The sequence below is a fragment of the Trichosurus vulpecula genome, chromosome 7 (assembly GCF_011100635.1).
Source record: "Trichosurus vulpecula isolate mTriVul1 chromosome 7, mTriVul1.pri, whole genome shotgun sequence".
NCBI lineage: Eukaryota > Metazoa > Chordata > Mammalia > Diprotodontia > Phalangeridae > Trichosurus > Trichosurus vulpecula.
Window position 1 is genome coordinate 213306657 of NC_050579.1, and position 22485 is coordinate 213329141.

General features: G+C 35.5%; 1 pseudogene; it reads left to right on the top strand.

Moving 5' to 3' along the window:
- Positions 1 to 17226, top strand: part of LOC118857803 — a 92908-nt pseudogene extending 75682 nt beyond the window's left edge.
- Positions 17227 to 22485: the final 5259 nt, after the last annotated feature.

Here is a 22485-nt window from a genome sequence, read left to right on the forward strand (position 1 = left end):
ACCCCTCCCCCACACCTCTGGAAACTGAAGCCTATAACACAAAAAACCAGTACTTAGACTCACAATACCCAGAATGAGAAAGCTGGGACAGAGAGTCCTGATCCCCAAAAGCAGAAATCCACTGTAAATCCAGGAAAAAAGCTACCTAACATGAAGAAGAACATAAAAAAAAAAACAATGACCATTGATTCTTTTCATGGAGATAAGGATGATTGAAATAGCAATTCAGAACAGGATAGCACTGACACTATACCCACCTCTGATACATCAAAAGGGAATGAGAACTGGTCTCAATCCCAAAAAGCATTACTGGAAAAGCTAAAGGAGGATTTTAAAAACCAAATTAGGGAGGTAAAAGAAAAAATGGAAAAAATGAAAAAAAAAAAACCTGACAAAATCAAGTCTTTAAAAAATAATATCAGCAAAATGGCTGTGGAGATTCAGAATCTAAAAAGAGAAAATGACACCCTGAACAGTGAAATCTCCACACTGAAAAAGAGACTCAAAAGCAAAATGAAAACAGCAACTCATAAAAAATTAGAATTTAGCTAGGGGGTAGCTAATGACACTATGAGGCACTGAGAAGTAGGAAAACAAAATGTAAAGAATGAAAAAATAGAAGAAAAGGTGAAGTATCTGATTGGAAAAACAATTGACACGGAAAATAGATCCAGGAGAAACAATTTAAGAAGTACTGGTCTACTGGAAATCTATGATAAAAAAAATGAACCTTGACAGCATCTTGGAAAAAATTGTCAAAGATAACTTCCCCGAGGTCCTAGAACCAGAGGGGAAAATTGAAAGAATCCGCCAATCACCCCCTGAGAGAGATCCCAAATTTAAAACTCCAAGAATTATTATAGCAAAAATTCAGAATTACAAAGTCAAGGAGAAAATACTGCAAGCAGCCAAAAAGAAACAATTCAACTCTCCTGGAACTATAGTAAAGATCATTCAGGAATTTAGCTTCTACATTAAATGACAGGAGAAATTGGAATATGATATTCCAAAGGGCAAAGGAGCTGAGACTACAATCAAGGATGAACTACCCAGCAAAACTGAGCATAATTTGTTTTTTTCAGGAAAGGATATGGACATTCAATGAAATAAAGGAATTCCAGCCCTTCCTGATGAAAAGGTCAGAACTCAGTGGAAAATTTGATCTTCAAATACAAAACTCAAGAAAGGCATTGAAAGTTAAACAGGGTTAAAAAACCCCACAAAACTTATTAATCAATAAGGGCAAATTATTTATATTTTTATATAGGGTTATAACATCTTATGTATGTCATATATATAAACACACACACACACACATATATATATATATATATATATATATATATATATATAGATGTGTGTATATATACATATATAAACATATGTATACACACACACACACACACACACACATATATATATATATATACACCTATATGTGTCAATCTTGAGAATAGTGCAGTTATTATGACAATAGAAAGACATATACATAGACTGTGGATGTCTGTATAAAATAACTTACATAAGGATTAAAAAAAACATAATTAAGAGATTTAAAAAGAGGGTTCTGGTAGAAGAGGTAAAGAGGTAGTAGAAAAGGGTAAATTACATCAAATGAAGAGGCACAAAAACACATTATAGTAGAGGGGAAAAAGGGAGGGAGAAGAACAGTATTTGAAATTTACTTTCATCAGATTTGCTTCAAGAAGGGAATGACATACCCTGAGAAGTATAGACATCTAACATATAATACAGACAGTAGGAGGGGAAAGGGGGAAAAAGGGAGGGTGTTGCCAGAAGGGAGGGAAGAAGTAGGAAGTGGAAAATGGTAAAATCAGGGAGGGGAAACAAGAGGGAGGGTAAACTAAGGAAGGAGATGGTCAAAACCAAAACTTTCAGGAGTGGAAGGGGAAAGGGAGAAAGAAAAGCAAAAACAGGGAGGAAATAGGATGGAGAAAAAGACAAGGATAGTAATCATAACTGTGAATGTGAATGGGATGAACTCTCCCATAAAATGGAAGCAGATAACAGAATAGATTAAAAACTATAATCTTACAATATGCTGTTTACAAGAAGCACATTTGAAACAGGGAGATAGACACAGGATAAAGGTAAATGGCTGGAGTAAATTATGTTGAACTTCAGCTAAAGTAAAAAAAAAAAAAGCAGATGCAGTAATCTTAATATCAGAAAAAGCAAAAGTAAAGCTAGATATAATTAAAAGAGTAAAAGAAAGACACTACATCCTACTAAAATACACCATAAACAATGAAGCAATATCATTGTTTAACATACATGCACCAAGTGGTATGGCATGCGAATTCTTAGAGGAGAGGTTAAGGGCCATACAAGAAGAAATAGACAGGAAAACTATAATAATGGGAGACTTTATCCTCCCCCTTTCTGAATTGATAAATCTAACCTCAAAATAAACAAGAAAGAAGTTAGGAGATGAACAGAATTTTAGAAAAGGCAGATATGATAGATTTTTGGAGAAAACTGAACGAGGACTTAAAGGAATGTACTTTTTCTCAGCAGTATATGGCACACACTTAAAAATTGACCGTGACTAAGGCATAAAACCTCATAATCCAGTGCAGAAAGGCAGAAGTAGTCAAAGCATACTTTTCAGACCAGGATGCAATAAAAACTATTTGTAATACAGAACCATGGAAAAATAAGCTAAGATTAATTGTAAACTAAATAATCTAATTCCAAAGAATGAGTAGGTCAAACAAAGAACAAATCACAGAAACAATTAATAACTTCATTCAAGAGAATGGCAATAATGAGACAAGATACAAAAACTTATTGGATGCAGCAAAAGCAGTTCTTAGGGGAAGTTTTATATCTCTAAATGCTTGCATGAATAATATACAAAAAGTTGGTCAATGAAATGGGCATGCAACTGAAAAAGCAAGAAAAAGAACAACTGGAAGATCCCCAATTAGATACCAAATTAGAAATAGTGAAAATCAAAGGAGAGATTAATAAAATTAAAATCAATAAAATTATTGAATTAATAAATAAAACAAAAAGCTGGTTTTATGAAAAAAAAACAATAAAACTGAAAAAAATTGGTAAATTTGATTAAAAAAAAAAGAAAGAAGAAAATCAACTTACCAGTATCAAAAATGAAAAGGGTGAATTCACCTCCAACGAAGAGGAAATCAAAACAATAATTAGGAATTATTTTGACCAATTGTATGCCCATAAATTTGATAATCTTAGGAATACAGATGGATATCTAAAAAAATATAAATTGCCTAGGTTAACAGAGGAGGAGGTAAAATTTCTAAATAACCCCATCTCAGAAAAAGAAATAGAGTAAGCCATCAATGAACTCCCTAAGAAAAAAACTCCAGGGACAGTTGGTTTTAAACATAAATTTTGTCAACCATTTAAAGACGTTTAATTCCTGTACTTTATAAAATACTTGGGAAAATAGGTGAAGAAGGAGTCCTACCAAATTATTTTTATTACACATTAGTAATGCCCAAACCAGGAAGAGTCAAAACAGAGAAAGAAAATTATAGACCAATTTCCCTAATGAATATTGATGCAAAAATTTTAATAAAATATTAGCAAAAAGATTGCAGCAACTTATCACTAGAATAATACATTACATACAAGTAGGATTTATTCCAGGAATATAAGGGAAGTTCAATATTAGGAAAACCGTCAGCAAAATAGATAATATAAGCAAAAAAAAGCAAGCAGAAATGATATGATCATCTCAATAGATGCAGAAAAGGCCTTTGACCAAATTCAAAAACCATTCCTACTATAAACACTAGAAAGCATAGGAATAACTGGAGCTTTCCTCAGATTTATAAATAGCATGTATCTAAAACCATCAACAAGCATTATTGGTAATGCTGATAAGATAGATGCATTCCCAATAAGATCAGGGGTGAAACAAGGATATTCATTATCACCCCGACCATTCGATTTGGTAGTAGAAATGCTAGCTGTAGCAATAAGAGAAGAAAAAGTAATTGAAGGAATAGAATAGGCAAAGAAGAAACTAAATTATCACTTTTTGCAGATGATATAATGATTTACTTAGAGAATCCTAGAGAATCAAGTAAAAAACTACTTGAAATAATAAACAACTTTAGCAAAGTTGCAGGATATAGAATAAACCCGCATAAATCCTTAGCATTCCTATACATTACTAACAAAGCCCAACAGCAAGAGATAGAAAGAGAAGTTCCATTCAAAATTACTGTAGACACTATACAATAGTTGTGAATCTATCTGCCATAACAAACCCAGGGTCTATATGAACATAATTATGAAACACTTTTCACATGAATAAAGTCAGATCTAAATAAATATAAAAATGTCAGTTGCTCATGGTTAGGATGAGCCAATATAATAAAATGATTTTATCTAAATTTATCTAATTTTATCTACATTAATTTATCTGTTCATTGCCATTCAAATTGAAATACCAAAAAGATATTTTACAAAGCTGGATAAAATAATATCAAAACTTATCTGGGAGAACAAGAGGTCTAGAATATCTAGGGAATAAATGAGAAGAAAAGCTAGGGAAGGTAGCCTAGCCATACCAGATATTAAACTGTACTATGAAGCAGCAGTCATCAAAACTACCAGGTACTGGCTAAGAAACACAGTCATGGATCAGTGGAATAGAATAGGTACACAAGACTCACTAGTCAACAACCATAGCAACCTACTCTTTGATAAAATCAACAAATCCAGCTGATGGGCTAAGATTTCACTAATTCACTAACTGCCAGGAAAATTGGAAAATGGTAGGGCAGAAACTGGGCATAGACCAGTATCTTATACCATATACCAAAATAAAGTCAAAATGGGTTTATGATTTAGGAATATAGGCTGATATTATAAGCAATTTGGAACAGCAAGGAATATTTTACCTATCAGATTTATGGGAAAGCAAAGAATTCATGACACAACAAGAGATAGCACTACAAAATTCAAAATGGATAAGTTTGATTATGTTAAATTGAAATGTTTTTGTATAACAAAATCCAATGCAAAAAGATTAGGAGGGAAGCAGAAAATTGGGAGAAAATCTTTATGACTACTGTCTCTGATAAAGTCCTTATTTCTAAAATATACAGGGAACTGTGCCAAATTTATAGGAATACAAGTAATTCCTTGAGAATTCAACAGAGAAATGGTCAAAGGATATGAACAGGCAGTTTTCAGAGGAAGAAATTAAAGATATCTATAGGCATATGAAAAAATGCTTGAAATCACTACTGATTAGAGAAATGCAAATCAATACAATGCTTAGGTATTCCATCTCTCCAGTTAGATTTGCTAAAATGACAAAACAGGAAAATGTTATTCCCTTCTTGAACCAGATCAGATGACAGTAAAGCTCCAATACTGCTCTTCTCCCTCCCTTCTTTCCCTCTACTAAAATGTGTTTTTGTGCCTCTTCATTTGGTGTAATTTACCCTTTTCTAATACCTCCTTACCTCTCCTCCCATAACCCTCGATTTACATCTCTTTAAATCGTTTTTTTTATTTTTTTTAAATTTAGTTTATTTATTTAACATATTTAGTTTTCAGCATTGGTTTTCACAAGAGTTTGAATTACAAATTTTCTCTCCATTTCTACCCTCCCTCCACCCACTTCAAGAAGGGGTGTATTCTGGTTGCACTGTTCCCCAGTCAGCCCTCCCTTCTGTCAGTGCACTCCTCTCCCATCCCCCTTTCCCTTCCTTTTTTGTAGGGCAAGCTAAATTTCTACTCCCCATTGCCTGTGTATCTTATTTTCTAGTTGCATGCAAAAAACTTTTTTTTTGTTTTTGAACATCTGTTTTTAAAAATTTTGAGTTCCAAATTCTCCCCCCTCTTCCCTTCCCACCCACCCTCCCCAAGAAGTCAAGAAATTCAACATAGGCCACATGTGTATCATTATGTATAACCCTTCCACAACACTCATGTTGTGAAAGACTAACTATATTTTACTCCTTCCCAACCCATCCCCCTTTATTGAATTGTCTCCCTTGACCCTGTCCCCTTTCCAAAGTGTTTGTTTTTGATTACCTCCACCCCCATCTGCCCTCCCCTCCATTATCCCACCATTTTTTAATCTTCTTCCCTCTTCTTTCCTGTGGGGTAAGATACCCAATTGAGTATGTATGGTATTCCCTCCTCAGGCCAAATCTGATGAGAGCACTATTCATTCATTCCCCCCTCAACTGCCCTCTCCCCTCTTCCCACAGAACTGATTTCTCTTGTCACCTTTATACGAGATAATCCAACCCATTCTGTCTCTCCCTATCTCCCTCTCTCAATATGTTCCTCTCTCATAGCTTAATTTGATTTTATTTCTTTTAGATATCTTCCCTTCATCTTCAACTCCCCCTGTGTCTGCCCTCTCTCTCTCTCTCTCTCTCTCTCTCTCTGTCCATATATATACGCATAGATATATACATACATACACATTAACTTATGTATATAGATATATATATATATATAGATATAAACATATATACATATATGCATATTCCCTTCAGCTACCCTAATACTGAGGTCTCATGAATCATACATGTTATCTTTCCATGTAGGAATGTAAACAAAACAGTTCAACTTTAGTAAGTCCCTTGCAATTTCTTTTTTTTTTTGTTCTTTTTCTTGATTACCTTTTCATGCTTCTCTTGATTCTTGTCTTTGAAAGTCAAATTTTCTATTCAGTTCTGGTCTTTTCAATGAGAAAGCTTGAAAGTCCTCTATTTTATTAAAAATCCATATTTTGTCTTGGAGCATGATACTCAGTTTTGCTGGGTAGGTGATTCTTGGTTTTAATCCTAGCTCCATTGACCTCAGGAATATCGTATTCCAAGCCCTTCGATCTCTTAATGTAGAAGTTACTAGATCTTGTGTTATTCTGATTGGGTTTCCACAATACTCAATTTGTTTCTTTCTGGCTGCTTGCAGTATTTTCTCCTTGATCTGGGAGCTCTGGAATTTGGCAACAATATTCCTAGGAGATATCTTTTTGGGATCTATTTGAGGAGGTGATCGATGGATTCTTTCAATTTCTATTTTGCCCTGTGGCTCTAGAATATCAGGGCAGTTCTCCTTGATAATTTCTTGAAAGATGGTATCTAGGCTCTTTTTTTGATCATGGCATTCAGGTAGCCCAATAATTTTTAAATTATCTCTCCTGGATCTATTTTCCATGTCAGTGGTTTTTCCAATGAGATATTTCACATTGTCTTCCACTTTTTCATTCCTTTGGTTCTGTTTTATAATATCCTGATTCCTCATAAAGTCACTAGCTTCCACTTGCTCCAATCTAATTTTTAAAGTGGTATTTTCTTCAGTGGTGTTTTGGACCTCCTTTTCCATTTGGCTAATTCTGCCTTTGAAGGCGTTCTTCTCCTCATTGGCTTTTTGTACCTCTTTTGCCATTTGGGTTAGTCTATTTCTTAAGGTGTTGTTTTCTTGAGTGTATTTTTCAGTATTTTTTGGGTCTCCTTTAGCAAGTCATTGACTTGTTTTTCATGGTTTTCTCACATCCTTCTCATTTCTCTTCCCAATTTTTCCTCTACTTCTCTAACTTGCTTTTCCAAATCCTTTTTGAGCTCTTCCATGGCCTGGGACCAGTTCATATTTTTCTTGGAGACTTTTGGTGTAGGCTCGTGCACTTTGTTGACTTCTTTAGGCTGTATGTTTTGGTCTTCTTTGTCACCAAAGAAAGAATCCAAAGTCTGAGACTGAATCTGGGTGTGTTTTCGCTGCTTGGCCATATTCCCAACCAACTAACTTGACCCTTGAGTTTTTCAGTGGGGTATGACTGCTTGTAGACTAAACAGTTCTATGTTCCACGTTTGGGGGGGGGGGAGGTGCTAGCTCTGTCACACCAGCACTGCTCCTTCCCCAAGAACCCCCAACCCGGACTGGGCTTAGATTTTCAGCAGGCTGTGCACTCCTGCTCTGATCCGCCACTTAATTCCTCCCACCAGGTGGGCCTGGGAATGGAAGCATCAACAGCCGTAGCTGCCCCACCTCTGCTGCCCCCGGGGCTAGTAGCCGAACCGTGAACTCCTTCCTCTCCCGCAGCTTCTCCCACTAACCTTCTCTGCTGTCTTTGGTGTTTGTGTGTATAGAAGTTTGGTAACTGCCATGGCTCACTGATTCAGGGTGCTAGGGCCCGCTCCACCCGTCTCCTGGTATGGTTGGTCCGAGCCGCTCAGGCTGAGCTCTGCTCTGCTGCGCTCCCAGCTCCCAGCTCTGTATGGGATAAACCTCACCCAGAGACCATCCAGGCTGTCCTGGGCTGGAGCCCTGCTTCCCTCTGCTGTTTTGTGGGTTCTGCCGTTCTAGAATTGGTTCAGAGCCATTTTTTATAGGTTTTTGGAGGGTCTCGTCAGGGAGGTCACGCTAGTCCCTGCTTTCCAGCTGCCATTTTTCCTCTGCCCCCCCCCCATAAGGCATGCACTTTACATCTCTTAATTATACTTTTTATCCTTATATCAGTTATTTTATACAGACATTCACTGTCTATGTGTATCCCTTTCAATTGTTATAATAGTGGTACTATTCTCAAGATGATATAATCCTATATAAAGATGTAAAAAATTTTGCCTTATTAATTAATAAGGTTTGTGGGTTTTTTTTCCTTCTGTTTATCTTTTTATGTATCTATTGAGTTTTATATCTGAAGATCAAGGTTTTCGTTGAGTTCTGGCCATTTCATCAGGAAGATCTAGAATTCCCTTATTTTGTTGAATGTCCATCTCTTTGCCTGAAAAATTATGGTTAATTTTGCTGGGTAGTTGATCCTTGGTTGTAGTCCCAGCTCCTTTGCCCTTTGGAATATCATATTCCAATTTCTGCTCTCTTTTAATGTAGAAGCTGAGAGATCCTGTGTGATCCTGACTATAGTTCCATGATATCAGAATTGTTTCTTTTCGGCTGCTTGCAATATTTTCTCCTTGATTTTGTAATTCTGAAATTTGGCTATAATATTTCTTTGTGTTTTCAATTTGAGATCTCTCTCAGGGGGTGATCATTGGATTCTTTCAATAACTTTTTTCCCATCTGGTTCTAGGACCTCTGGGCAGGTATCTTTGATAATTTCTTCGAAGATACTCTCAAGGCTGTTTTTTTCATTGTGAATTTCCAGTAGACCAATAATTCTTAAATTGTCTCTCCTGGATCTATTTTCATACCCCACTGAAAAACTCAAGAGTCAAGTTAGTTGGTTGTGAAAATCAATGCTAAAAACTAAATATGTTAAATAAATAAATTTAAATTACATTAAAAAAAGATATGAAAGAAAAAATGTAAAGCAGAGGATAAAAAAAGGAAAGAAGGAAATCAAATTACCATTATCAAAAATGAAAAGTGTGAGATTACCTCTAATGAAGAGGAAATCAAAACAATACTTAGGAATTATTTTGCCCAATTGTATTCCCATAAATTTGACAACCTTACAGATATGGATGAAAATCTATGAAAACATAAATTGTCCAGGTTAACAGAAGAGGAAGTAAAGTTTCTAAATACCCCCATCTCAGAAAAAGAAATTGAGCAAGCCATCACTGAACTCCCTAGGAAGTAAATCTCCAGGGCTAGATGGTTTTACATGTGAATTCTATCAAACATTTAAAAAAAAATTAATTCCTACGCTTTGTAGACAATTTGGAAAATTAGGTGAAGAAGGAGTACTACCAAATTCTTTTTATGACCCAAATATGGTACTAATACCCAAATTACGTAGAGTTGAAACAGAGAAAGAAAGTTATAGACCAATTTCTCTAATGAATATTGACGCAAAAATTTTAAATAAAATATTAGCAAAATGATTGCAGCAATTTATCACTAGAAAAATACACTATGACCAGGTAGAATTTCTTCCAAGAATGCAAGGCTGGTTCAATATTAGGAAAATAATTAGCATAATTGACCATATCAACAACATAATAAGCAGAAACCATATGATCATCTCAATAGATGCAGAAAAAACCTTTGACAAAATGCAACACCCATTGCTTTTAAAAACATTAGAAAGCATAGGAATTAATGGAGCCTTCCTTAAAATTATAAATAGCATCTACCTAAAACTATCAATAAGAATTTTTTGTAATGGGGATAAGCTAGATGCATTCCCAATAAGATCAGGGGTGAAACAAAGATGTCCGTTACCACCGCTACCATTCAATTTGGTACTAGAAATGTTAGCTGTAGCAATAAGAGAAGAAAAAGAAATTGAAAGAATTAGAAAAGGCAAGGAAGAAACTAAATTAGGACTTTTTGCAGATGATATGATGATTTACTTAGAGAATCCTAGAGAATCAAGTAAAAAACGACTTGAAATCATAAACAACTTTAGCAAAGTTGTAAGATATAAAATAAACCCACATAAATCCTCAGCATTCCTATACATTACTAATAAAGCCTAACAGCAAGAGATAGAAAGAGAAATTCCATTCAAAGTTACTGTAGACACTACAAAATATTTGGGAGTCTATCTGCCAAGACAAACCCAGGGACTATATGAACATAATTATGAAACACTTTTCATGAGAATAAAATCAGATCTAAATAAATGGAAAAATATCAGATGCTCATGGTTAGGCTGAGCTAATATAATAAAAATGACAATTTTACCTAAATTAATCTATCTATTCAGTGCTATACCAATTGAACTACCAAAAATTATTTTACAGAATTGGATAAAATAATAACAAATTTCATCTGGAAGAGCAAGAGGTCTAGAATATCTAGGGTATCAATGAAAAGAAATGCTAGGGAAGGTGGCCTAGCCATACCAGATATCAAAATGTACTATAAAGCAGCAGTCCTCTAAACTACCTGGTACTGGCTAAGAAATGGTTGTGGATCAGTGGACTAGGATAGGAACACAAGATGGAGAAGTCAACAACTATAGCAATCTACTGTTTGATAAACCCAAAGAGGCCAGGTTCTAGGCTAAGAATTAACTATTTCACCAAAATTGCAAGGAAAATTGGAAAATGATAGGACAGAAACTGGGCATAGACCAATATCTTACACCATATACCAAAATAAAGTCAAAATGGGTTCATGATTTAGGATACTATAAGCAATTTGGGAGAGCAAGCAATAGTTTACCTATCAGATTTATGGGAAAGAAAAGAATTCATGACACAAGAGATAGCATTGCAAAATGCAAAATGGATAATTTTGATTATGTTAAATTGAAATGTTTTTGTACAAAAAAAGCCAATGCAACAAAGACTAGGTGGGAAGCAGAAAATTGGGAGAAAATCTTTACAACTAGCATGTCTGATAAAGGCCTCATTTCTAAAATATACAGGGAACTGAGCCAAATATATAGGAATACAAGTCATTCCCCAATTGGGAAATGGTCAAAGGATATGAACAGGCAGTTTTCAGAGGAAGAAATTAAAGATATCTATAGGCATATGATAAAATGCTTGAAAGTGTGATCAGAGAAATGCAAATCAAAACAAGTCTTAGATATTCCATCTCTCCTGCTAGATTGGCTGAAATGACAAAACAGGAAAATGATAATTGCTGGAGGGGAAGTGGAAAAATTGGAACATTGTTACATTGCTGGTAGAGTTGTGGACTGATCAAGCCATTCTGAAGAGCCATTTTGAACTATGCCCAAATTGCTGTAAAAATGTTCATACCCTTTGACCCAGCAATACCACTTCTACGGTTGTATCCCAAAGAGATCACACAAGTGGGACAATGACCCATATGTACAAAAATATTTATAGCAGCTCTTTTTGTGGTAGCTAATAATTGGAAATCAAAAGGATACCCATCAATTGGGGAAGAGCTGAACAAGCTGTGGTATATGAAGTTAATGGAATACTATTGAGCTATAAGAAATGGGCAGATACGGACTTCGTGACAACCTGGAAAAACCTACCCAACATAGTGCTGAGTGAGCGGAGCAGAGCCAGGAGAACATTATACACAACCACAGATATATGGATGCTGTGAGGACTAACCTTGACAGATTTTGTTCTTTTCAGCAACACAAGGTGCAAAGAGAACTCCAAAGCACTCATGATGGAGAATACTATCTACATCCAGAGAAAGAACTACGAAGTATGAATGCAGATTGAGGCACACTTCATGCCTGCCTTTTTCCCCCTTTTTTGTATCTATTGTTTTTGTTTTGGGGTTTTTTTGGTTTTCTTTCTTCTTTCTCATGATTCATTGCATTGGTCATAATTCTTCTCCACAAAAAAAAGAAACTATTTAAGACTACAAGTTACATGTCAGGTGCCAATTTGCATTAACAGAGTATTTTCCTTGGAGTTCTGTAGAAAAAGAAAACTACTTATGAAACGTATTTTCACAAATCACCATAAGCAGAGATAGCTGGAATAACAAATCCATCAGCGAGCTATAATCTTGTCTATTCGGAATCCATGTGTCATTCAGAGATGCCCCTAATTATTTCATTGGGTAAGCAATTGTAACCCTTATCATGCTAATTTAAAAGATAATTGCGAGATCAAGACATATTTAGAAAAAAGTTATAATTAGGATAGGGCAACCTTGATTTAGTGCTATGTTATGCACCTCCAGGAGTGATTGATTCCTTTGTTACTACACAGATCCTCTAGGCACAAGTTGCATGTCTTCTAGTTCTCTATGGTCAACTCTAATTCTCTCATAACTACTCTTCACTTACCACCAGTTTCTTTTACAACTTACTCACCTCCTTTCCATTTCAAATTGCTTCACATTGGAATACAAGGTTTGAAGAGTCATTTTTGTGACACAGAAGAACAAGGTAGATTCTCTGTGGAATGAACTACCTCATGTCACTTCTGAGCCTAACGGTAATATTTGGCCTTTCATTGACATGTCCAGGGTGTCATGGACTTCTAGAATCAATAATTTATGCATGAACACCACCTGGGGTGGGATCCCAATATCTTTATAAAGCCCAAGTGAATTCCTTTCCCCGACTAGATTTCCTTCAACTAGAATTCTGTCAAGCCCCAAAATTTCTACTTACATCTCTGTTTTTGAAACTGGTCTAGTCAATGTGGTGGGGGTATCCCTGTCATCTTGATAATGTGAAGCCTAGCAATCTCAGACAAAAGATTTCAAATCTCATAATACTACATATTCAGTGCCATTGAGGAAAGTAAATATTGTTGTGTGAAATGACTGGGCTTAGGCTGGACAGAACAGAAGGCAAGGTCATCTATGCAAACAAAATTGGGGGCAAAGTAGTATTATGTGTTGCAAAATGAATATAGTGCCAAACGTGGAGAGAGAACAGCTAATTTAGAACCTTTTTTTGGACAGTTACTATTTTTGAGATGATACTTTACTGCCACAAACCTGTTAACACATGTGTAACATGGTAATGATGCCTGTCATAGGTATCTCACAAAAATTTTGGGAGATCAAAACAAGATGGTATATATTAAGTACTTTTCACACTTTAAAATAAATAAATAAATGTCAAAATATGAACTATGCTTTATGATCATCTGAGTAGAAACCAAGTCTTGGAATTAAGAAAATGGGGTTTCATATTTATCTCTGATGCATCCTGCCTGTAGTACCCTTGAAAAGGTGTTTAACCTCTCAGTGTCCCAGGGAGCTCCCTATGATAAGTGTGGGAAGAAGGATGAATATAATGAATTCATTCTGACAAAGAATGGTTTCAAAATCTCAAGAAAAAATATAAATGTATTTATAAATATAAATTTATAAAATAAAAATATATGCAAATATAAGTTTAATGAATTTCTCCTCTTTCTCATTTTGAATATTCCTCACTTCCATTTTATATGCTCAGGTATTAACTAAATTCCCCATTTCATCTGTATTACCATACCTATTTATAAAAAAGCATTGACATAAACTTCATTGTTATGTCACCAAGTTAAGATGAGGTAATTAAACTCATGGGGCAGGAGGGAATGAATGCATTTTACTGCAAAGGAATAATAAAAAAATGTAACTGATGAAGGTATAATTCTTTGTTGTGGTTTAAATTATATGCCAGCTTCCATGGCATGGAAATGACATGTAGCTAATAAAGACAATAATCTGCTGGCAGAATGACTCACTGCTGCAAAAGGTGAAGGAATAATATTATATACATGATAGCTTGCAATCCATCAGTGCTCATATATTCCATATATGCATGACAGACTGAGGAGGAACAGGTCTCACTGAATTTTAATGAGATGCAAAGTGCAGATTCAAGTTTCCAAAGTATACAATAATTAATGATCATGCCCCCAAGTTCTTAAGCATTTGTGAAGAAAAAGTAAAAGCTCAGATAAGCAGTATCATACATCACTCATGATTTCTGAGGCTATCTGTGCTGGGATTTTCTTTTGATTTCCTTTCATCAGAATTTTTAAATTGCCTTTCTCTAACTAGGCTTTGGGGAATGTTACTTGCTTCAGATGATGATACTTAGGAAAAATATTGTCGGAAACTAAAAATCCCTTTAGCCTCAAATATAATGTTGGGTATAGGATAATAAAATTATAGATCTGTAGCAAAGAGATATTTGAAAGATTATTTAATTCTAATCCTAAATTTCCTGGAAAAATAAGAAAGTAATTTGATAGTTTATTGACAATTTAAAAAAAATCTATACTGCATACTGCAATAGTTTTGTATGAAATAAATTAAATTGGAAAACTTATTAAAACAACTTAGTAATTACAATAATAATCACATTTTGTCACATTTTATATATGATTAAAACAAAATAAGATTGAGACGGGTAACTACCGTTTTTATTATTTCTTTGTACTCAATGTTCTATAAACTATTGAACAGGTTAATTCAAGAACTACATTTTGCAATTAGATAAAGATGTTACAGTGTAAACTGATGGCTTGAAATCCCAATGCAAACATCCTGGATACATCTCCAGCAGCAGAGAGGACAAGGATAATATGTAACTTTGATTTTCTAGTCCAAGTTTTTAGTCTCCCTTCAAAGTAAAGATTTTCAAAATTTGTTAGTGAATGTAGCTTGGAATTGATGAGTATTTAATTGACAGTGTCTATTGAAAATAATATTTTGAATGTTTTATGACTTAATATAATGTTTAAGAAATTGCGGCTAACTGTTCCTGTACACGCTAATTGTCTGGTGTCATTATACTACATTGATTGATACCTCTAGGATAACTTTAGATCTGTGCTTATAGCTATTTATTGGTTATCAGTAAATGAAATATAAGGAACCCCTGATATATAATTTTAGCCACTGCATCTTATATTGCTAGGTATTTGACAGGTGCTGAATGTTTATATTTTTTCAGTGATATGTTTCCCTATCTCCCTCTTCCCTTTTGATAATCTATATTGATCACTAAATTCAGGCACCTTCATCATAATCTTTTTGGAGCCAAGCTGGTGGATTAGAAGCAACTAAATTGAACTCCATTTTTCTCCAAACAACTTTAAAATAATGTTTCAAATGAAATTTTAGAGTGGCTGAGCCAACAAAAGTTACAGTTCTGGAGTAGAAGAGTGGACTGGGGGTTGCTCACAAGGAAGGAGGAGATTTAGTCGCAGTTCCAAGGCAAAGAGATTGATTGTGCTTTACGCTGCATGGGAACTTACATAAGCATACATAACAGAAAAGCAATGACAATACCTCTCCCAGGATCACATCAGCTTGAAACTATGAAAAATTTGCACAGCCCCAGAACTAGTTCTGTAAAGAACAGCACAAAAAGCCTAAATTTTGCAACAGTGCCTCCTCACTGTCCAGTTAAGTAGTGCACATTTTTTACACAAATTTTGAAGTTAAGAGACAGGTTGGAAAGGTGAGCAAATAACAACAATAATTTTACCATAAAAGGCAGCTACAGTGAAAGGAAAAAGAAGATATAAACTCAGAAGAGGACAATGAGAAAACAACTACAAACAAAGCTTCAAAAATGCTCATTTAAACCATGCTTAAAAAAATTCACGGAAGAGGAGAAGGAAGTGAAAAGATTGGTAGAGGGCCCTCCTGGCCTCCACCTTCCTCCAGCCATGGCTAGAGCTTATTCACATCAACTGACCAGAGTCTGTGAATCCTCCATTCCAGGCCTGTACAAACCCTCCCCATCCCAGTTTCTTTTTCTTTTTGAAAATACTAAGAATAGTGTCCTTACATCAATTTTTACTAGATCCAATCACCTGCCATACTTGGAACAAAGACTGTACTCAGACTGCCCTTAGCTCTAATAATCATGAAGTCCACATTTATAAGAAGAATAGGATCCAATAGGTGGAAGCCCATGGACTGAAGGAACACAGTGGACACATCACAGGTTTTAACTGGGCTGTCAAGAGGGATGGAATTGTAACTTGTAGTTGAGACCATTATGCCTTATGTCTGGAGTCAGAAAGATGGCATCTGGAAACCAAGCCTGGTTACCCTGAAGATTAACCGTGCAGCCCCTTTTGTGAAATGGTCTGCAGTGGAGAATAAATTTGCCATGGGTAGTGGAGCCCGAATGATTTCTGTGTGCTACTTTGAATTTGAAAATGACTGATAGGTGAGCAAACACATAAAAAAGCCAATTTATTCTACTGTCCCTAGTTTGGACTAGCACCCTGACAGTGGTTTGCTGGCTGTTGCATCTTGTGACTTCAAATGTAAAGTTTTGTTGTTTTTTTTTTCTGCCTACATTAAAGAAGTTGATGAAAAGTCAACCAGTATTCCATGGGGTACCAAATGACTTTTGGTCACCTGATGTCAGAGTTTGGTGGTACCAGAAGTGGTGGTTGGGTCCATGGAGTGAGAACTGCCTTACTTGGTTCAGCCATGATAGTACTGTATCAGTTGCTGATGCCTCCAAAAACATGATGGATGGTTTCACAGCTGAAAACAGAGTTCCTCCCATTGCTGATCATATCGTTTGTCTTTGAGAATAGTGTGGTGCCTGCTGGCCAGGACTCCTGACCAATGCATTTTAACTACGATGATCATAGCTCCTTGACCACAAAATTAGATATTCCAAAACAGAGCATCCAGAGCAACATCTCTGCCATGAAATGCTTCCATGACATGGACAAGAGAGACATGATTGAGGATCACAACACAGCTCTAGACATGCTACACCAAAACAGTATCACCTAAGTGTCTATTTATGAAGCAGACAAGCAAGACTGCTGCAATTTTTGTGGCATTGACAGAGTAATGATAATCTGGGATTTCAGGACTTTAGAGTCTTCAATCCAGAGGCTACAAATCGTGTGAAGCTGTATTTCCATTCTCTAGTATGACAGACACTTGACAGAATGCAGCTCCAGCATTTGCATAAAGACAGAAAAGACCCTGCCCCAAGTCAAAACTGAGAAAATATACCTTGAAGATGCTTTGTTTTTGTTTTATTTTTGAACATAATTGATGAATGTATTGGTTTAAAAAAATCAGCAGTGATGTCTTCTTGATTGACTATTTCATTCCATTCTTGACCAAAGCTGCTCTTTAAGTAGCTTATCATTGGAAGTTGTCACATTAAATTAAAGGGGGATTTTATGTAAATTGTCTGCTAGAAAAATAAAAAAAAAACGGGAAAAAAATTTTAGAGGAATTAATCGGAAAAAGAAATGAGAGTGGTGAAGAAAATTATATTTTTAAAAAAATTAACAGCTTGGTAAAAGAGGCACAAAAAAACTGAAGAAAATAGCACCTTAAAAAACAGATTTGGTCTAATTGTAAAAGAGGCACACATATTCACAGAAGGAAGCAATTCATTAAAAAGCAGGATAGAACAAATGGAAAATGAGGTACAAAATCTCACTGAAGAAAATAATTCCTTAAAAATTAGAATTGGGTAAATGAAAACAAGCAAGTCCATGAAACATCAAGAAACAATAAATCTCATAGGAATGAAAAAAAGTGAAAAGTCTCAATAGAAGAACAAATGACCTGGAAAATAGATAAAGGATAGTTAATTTAAGAATTCCTGGGGTCCCTGAAAAGCATGGCCCAAAAAAGAGCCTAAATATTAGATTTCAAGAAAATATCTGGGAAAACTCTCCCAATATCTTATATTTGGGTATAAAATAGAAATAGAAAGATTCCACCAATTTCTTCCTGAAAAAGATCCAAAAATGAAGATTCCTAGGACTATTACAGCCAAATTCCAAAGTTCAGAGGTCAAAGAGAAAATCTATCAAGCAGCCAGAAAGAAACAAGTAAAATATTATAATTATAGTAGCTCTTTTTGCATTAGCAAAGTATTGGAAAACAATGGGATGTTCATCAATCTGGAAATAACTTAACAAGATGTAGCACATGATTGTGACAGAGTATTATTGTGCTATAAGAAATAATGAAGGGGCTGGTTTAAAAAAAATGGCAAGATCTGGATGAACTAATGCAAAATGAAGTGAGCAGAACTGAGAGACTATTGTGCACAGATATAGTAAAGTTGCAATGTTAATCAACTGTGAAATACTTGTGTACTCTGATCAATATAATCATTCAAGTCAATTCCAAAGGACTCATGATGAAGAAATACTATCCACTTCCAGAGAGAAAACATGAACTCTGAGCGCAAATTGAAGTATATTTTTTCTCATGTTATTTTTCTTGCTTTTTTAAAAAAAATATGGCTAATGTGGAAAAATGTTTTGCGTGATACCACATGTAAACAATTATCATCCTTCTGTAACTTCTGCTGGCAACAACCTAGTCCTGAAATTGCCATTGTGCCCAGTAGTTTCAATAATGTCAAATTCCTTGTGACCACATTTGGGGTTTTCTTGGCAAAGGTACCAGAGTGGTTTTGCCATTTTTAATCCACAAACTTTCAGAGATGTCCTCGTCTATACTGAGGCAAATTGGAACAAAGAGGGTTAAATGATTTGCCAAGGGCAAAATGACTAGTTAGTGCCTGAGGCCAGATTTAAACTCAGGAAGAAGTCTTCCTGACTTCAGGCTTGACATTCTATCCACTGTGCCACCTACTGGCTCACTTCAGAAAAAGGGCTTATTTGTTTTGATAGACCAGGTTTGAATTCAGGTCTTCCTGACTCTAGTCCTGGAACTCTATCCACTGTGCCACCTATCTGCCCTTTAAGTATAGTGACAAACTAATGTATTTCCACATAGAAATCTTCATGACTCAATAACTCCTTTGATACTATATTGACTTTAGATTGATGCCAAAGTTTGTTTGATTGTTGTACATAGAGAAGCTTTTAATTTTGCTTTTCAATCTCAATAGTTTCATAGGTTTTATTCTGAGGCAAAACACGTCTAGTTACAGTAAAAAAAAAAACTGCTGTATATATTTTATCACCATTTATCATTGACTGGTGAAGTGATGTCCCCTTACTCCAATCATATGTCTGTAGATTTTTGTACTATTTCTCAGATGTTCTGAGAATAAGCAGATATTACTTCACCAAGCAATACTAAAAATATTAGACATGAAGCATTAGATTTAGCTAATGAAAAGAGACCAATTTCTGGAACAAGTATCTAAGCCAGGATTCAAATTCAAGTATTTCAGAATCCAAGTCCAGTACTCTATCCACTGTACCACTTACTAGCTTCATTATAAATTTGTGTAATACTTTAGCCAATCGTCTTCCAAGGCCTGGAAGGAATGAAATTAATATACATAAGTTTTCCTGCAGCTAAATGAACAAGGCAATACCTTCAATCTAGGGTGATGGTAGGATAAGAAGGTGTAGTACAAGAATATGAGCACCTTACACGGAGAAGAGAAGCTCAGAAGAAAAATAGAGCACAGAAAGGAGCATTAGGGAGAACAGCAAAAAGAAAGTGTCTACTTTTTCACTGCCTACGTACAGTTACAAATAATAACTCATAATTAATAATAACAGTAATGATAATAGTAACAACAACCACCTAAATTTACACAGTATTTGGAAGATTAGAAGACTTATTTCATATATCATTTCATTACAGCCTCACAATAACCCTAGAAGACAAATAAAACAAATATTACTGTCTCTATTTTACTGATAAGGAAACAGAGTCTTTGAGATGTTAAGTGACTAGTCTAGTACTACATGGCTAATAAATGCCAAAGGCAAAATTTGGACCCAGATCTTCTTCAAAGACCCACTCTATCCCCTGCCTCTAGAATGATATACTGTTTAACACATACATTCCCAAGAGCACTCAGGCCTGTGTTACAATCCAACTTCTCCTTTTGACTATTTTTTTTATCTAGGATAAATTTGTCAAAGTCTTGACTCTCCCCCCTCCCCTTTATGATAATACCTAGCATTTATGTAGGGCTTTAAGGTTTGCAAAGTACCTTATGCATGTATTACATTTGATCCTACAGCAAGCTTGGAAGGTGGGTGATGTTGTTTCCTCCAATCTATATATGAGGAGATTGACTATGAGAGAGTTTAAGCAACTTGACCAGGATCACACAGATAATAATTATATAGATTCAAAGAAAAGTCTTTCTCACCAGAGTGAGAACAGGGTAGGCTTCAATACAATGCCAGCAGCATGCTTTGGAGAAAGCAGCAGCAATAGCTTCTGGAGTACTCAGCCCACAAAGTGAGAAATTTGGACAATTGATTAGAAAAAAAAAATTAAATGGCACCCTTTGCTATTGCTAGGTTTGGAATGGAGTCACAATTCCAGGATGAAGAGAAGCACTAGAGCACTACTGATTATAGCTGCAGGGATCAGGAACCCTGATCACAATCTGAAGGTGGAGAAGTGTCTTTACAATTAAAGAGAAAGGGGGTAGGTGTCCTGGTTTCAGTTCCAAGGCAGAAAGAAACACTAGTGTTTTGGGATGTAGGAGAACAGGGGAAATGGTTATATTTACAGTGCCAAGAAGATTGCTAACACTTGGAGCTGCAGGAAAACTAGGTCCATTTGTGGGTAAAGACCAGAGCACAGGCCAGAAGAGAAATGACCAAACCATTCCACAGATTACACCAACTTGGACACATGAAAAACTTAAAGACAGCAAGAACTAGTTCCTCAAAGAGCTGCACTGCAAACACGAAGCTTGGGACAGAGGTTCCTCCAATTAGGAAACGGAACCTAACTTTAACAGAAAGTTAAACAACAAGAAGTAGTTAGGAAAAATTAGCAAAAAAATAAAGAAACAATTTGATCATAAAAAGTTACTATGGTGATGGGGAGCATCAAGACACAAACTCAGAAATTAAAAACAAGTAAAACATAAATTTCTGAAGAGCTGGAAAAGAATTTTCAGTACCAGCTTCAAGAAATAGAAGAAAAATAATTGGGAATACAAATGAGATAGATATAAGAAAATTATGGGAGAGTATTCTGGAAAGATGGCAGAGTAGGTAAGAAAATTTCAAGCCCTTCAGATTTTTCCTACAAACCAGATAGAAAGCACCTCAGGGTGAATGTAGATCTGTAACAATAAGCAAGATTCAGGGCAGGACAATGATCTGCCTGTAGAAATTCAATAGAAAAATCCTGGGACTGAATTTTGATTCCTGGGAAGTGTTAATGCTTCTAGGCTAGTTTTGCTGTAAGAGCAAGCAGAAAGCCCTGGGGCTAAGTGGGTTGGAAGGTAGCCTCAGTCCCAGACAGGAATTTTCACCTCCCAGACAGTGTTATGAGTTGGGTGTCTGAGTAAAGGAAGATTGAGTGAACGTCTGCTAATAAGAGATGCCAGGTCCAGCTGCGCTAACAAGACATGGACTTGGGTAAGAATGAATCAGCACATGCCTAGTAAGTGCAGAAGCAGTGGCACAGGGACCCTGCTGTCAATGGCACTAAAAAGAGGGTGGACTCCTTGCTTTTGGATCCAGGCCAGAAGGGTGATGTGAAGGAGGATCTGAGGCCGGAGACACCCTCCCTCCTCACTCCCCCCCACCACACACACACTCCAGGACTAGAGGTCATTACAATAATAAGCTACTATAAGTGAAAAAAAAAATGAGCAGGCAAAGGATAAAGAGCAAAACTAAAGAAAGTTACTATGTTACTATAGGAATAGAGAACATCAGGGTTTATCTTCAGGGGAGGATAGTGAAGAAAAAAAAAAAGGCCTATCCTACTCCAGTGAGTAAGGTGAAATGGTCTCCTGCCCAGAACAAATTCATAGGAGATTTTACAAAAAATTCTAGGAATGAAATTTAAGAAATTGAGGAAAAAAAATAAAAATAAGAACAATTCAAGAAAAACAAGACGAAAGTCAACCAACTGAAAAAAGAGATCCAGAATCTTAAGGAAGAAAATGACTCCTTGAAAACTAGAAATAGGCAAGGAGAATCCAACAAAGTTATAAGAAAACAAGACCTAATAAAACAAAATATAAAGAATGAGAAAAATAGAAGAGGATGTGAAATAATCTCATAAGAAAAACAGCTGATGTAGAGAACAGACTAAGAAGAGGAAAAACAAAAATAGACTGCCTGACAAATACAATCAATAAAAGAATCATGATACAACAAAAAAGAAATGAAGAAAATTGTCCTGAAGCATTAGAACAAAAGAAGAAAGTAGAAATAGAAAAAAAAATCCGGT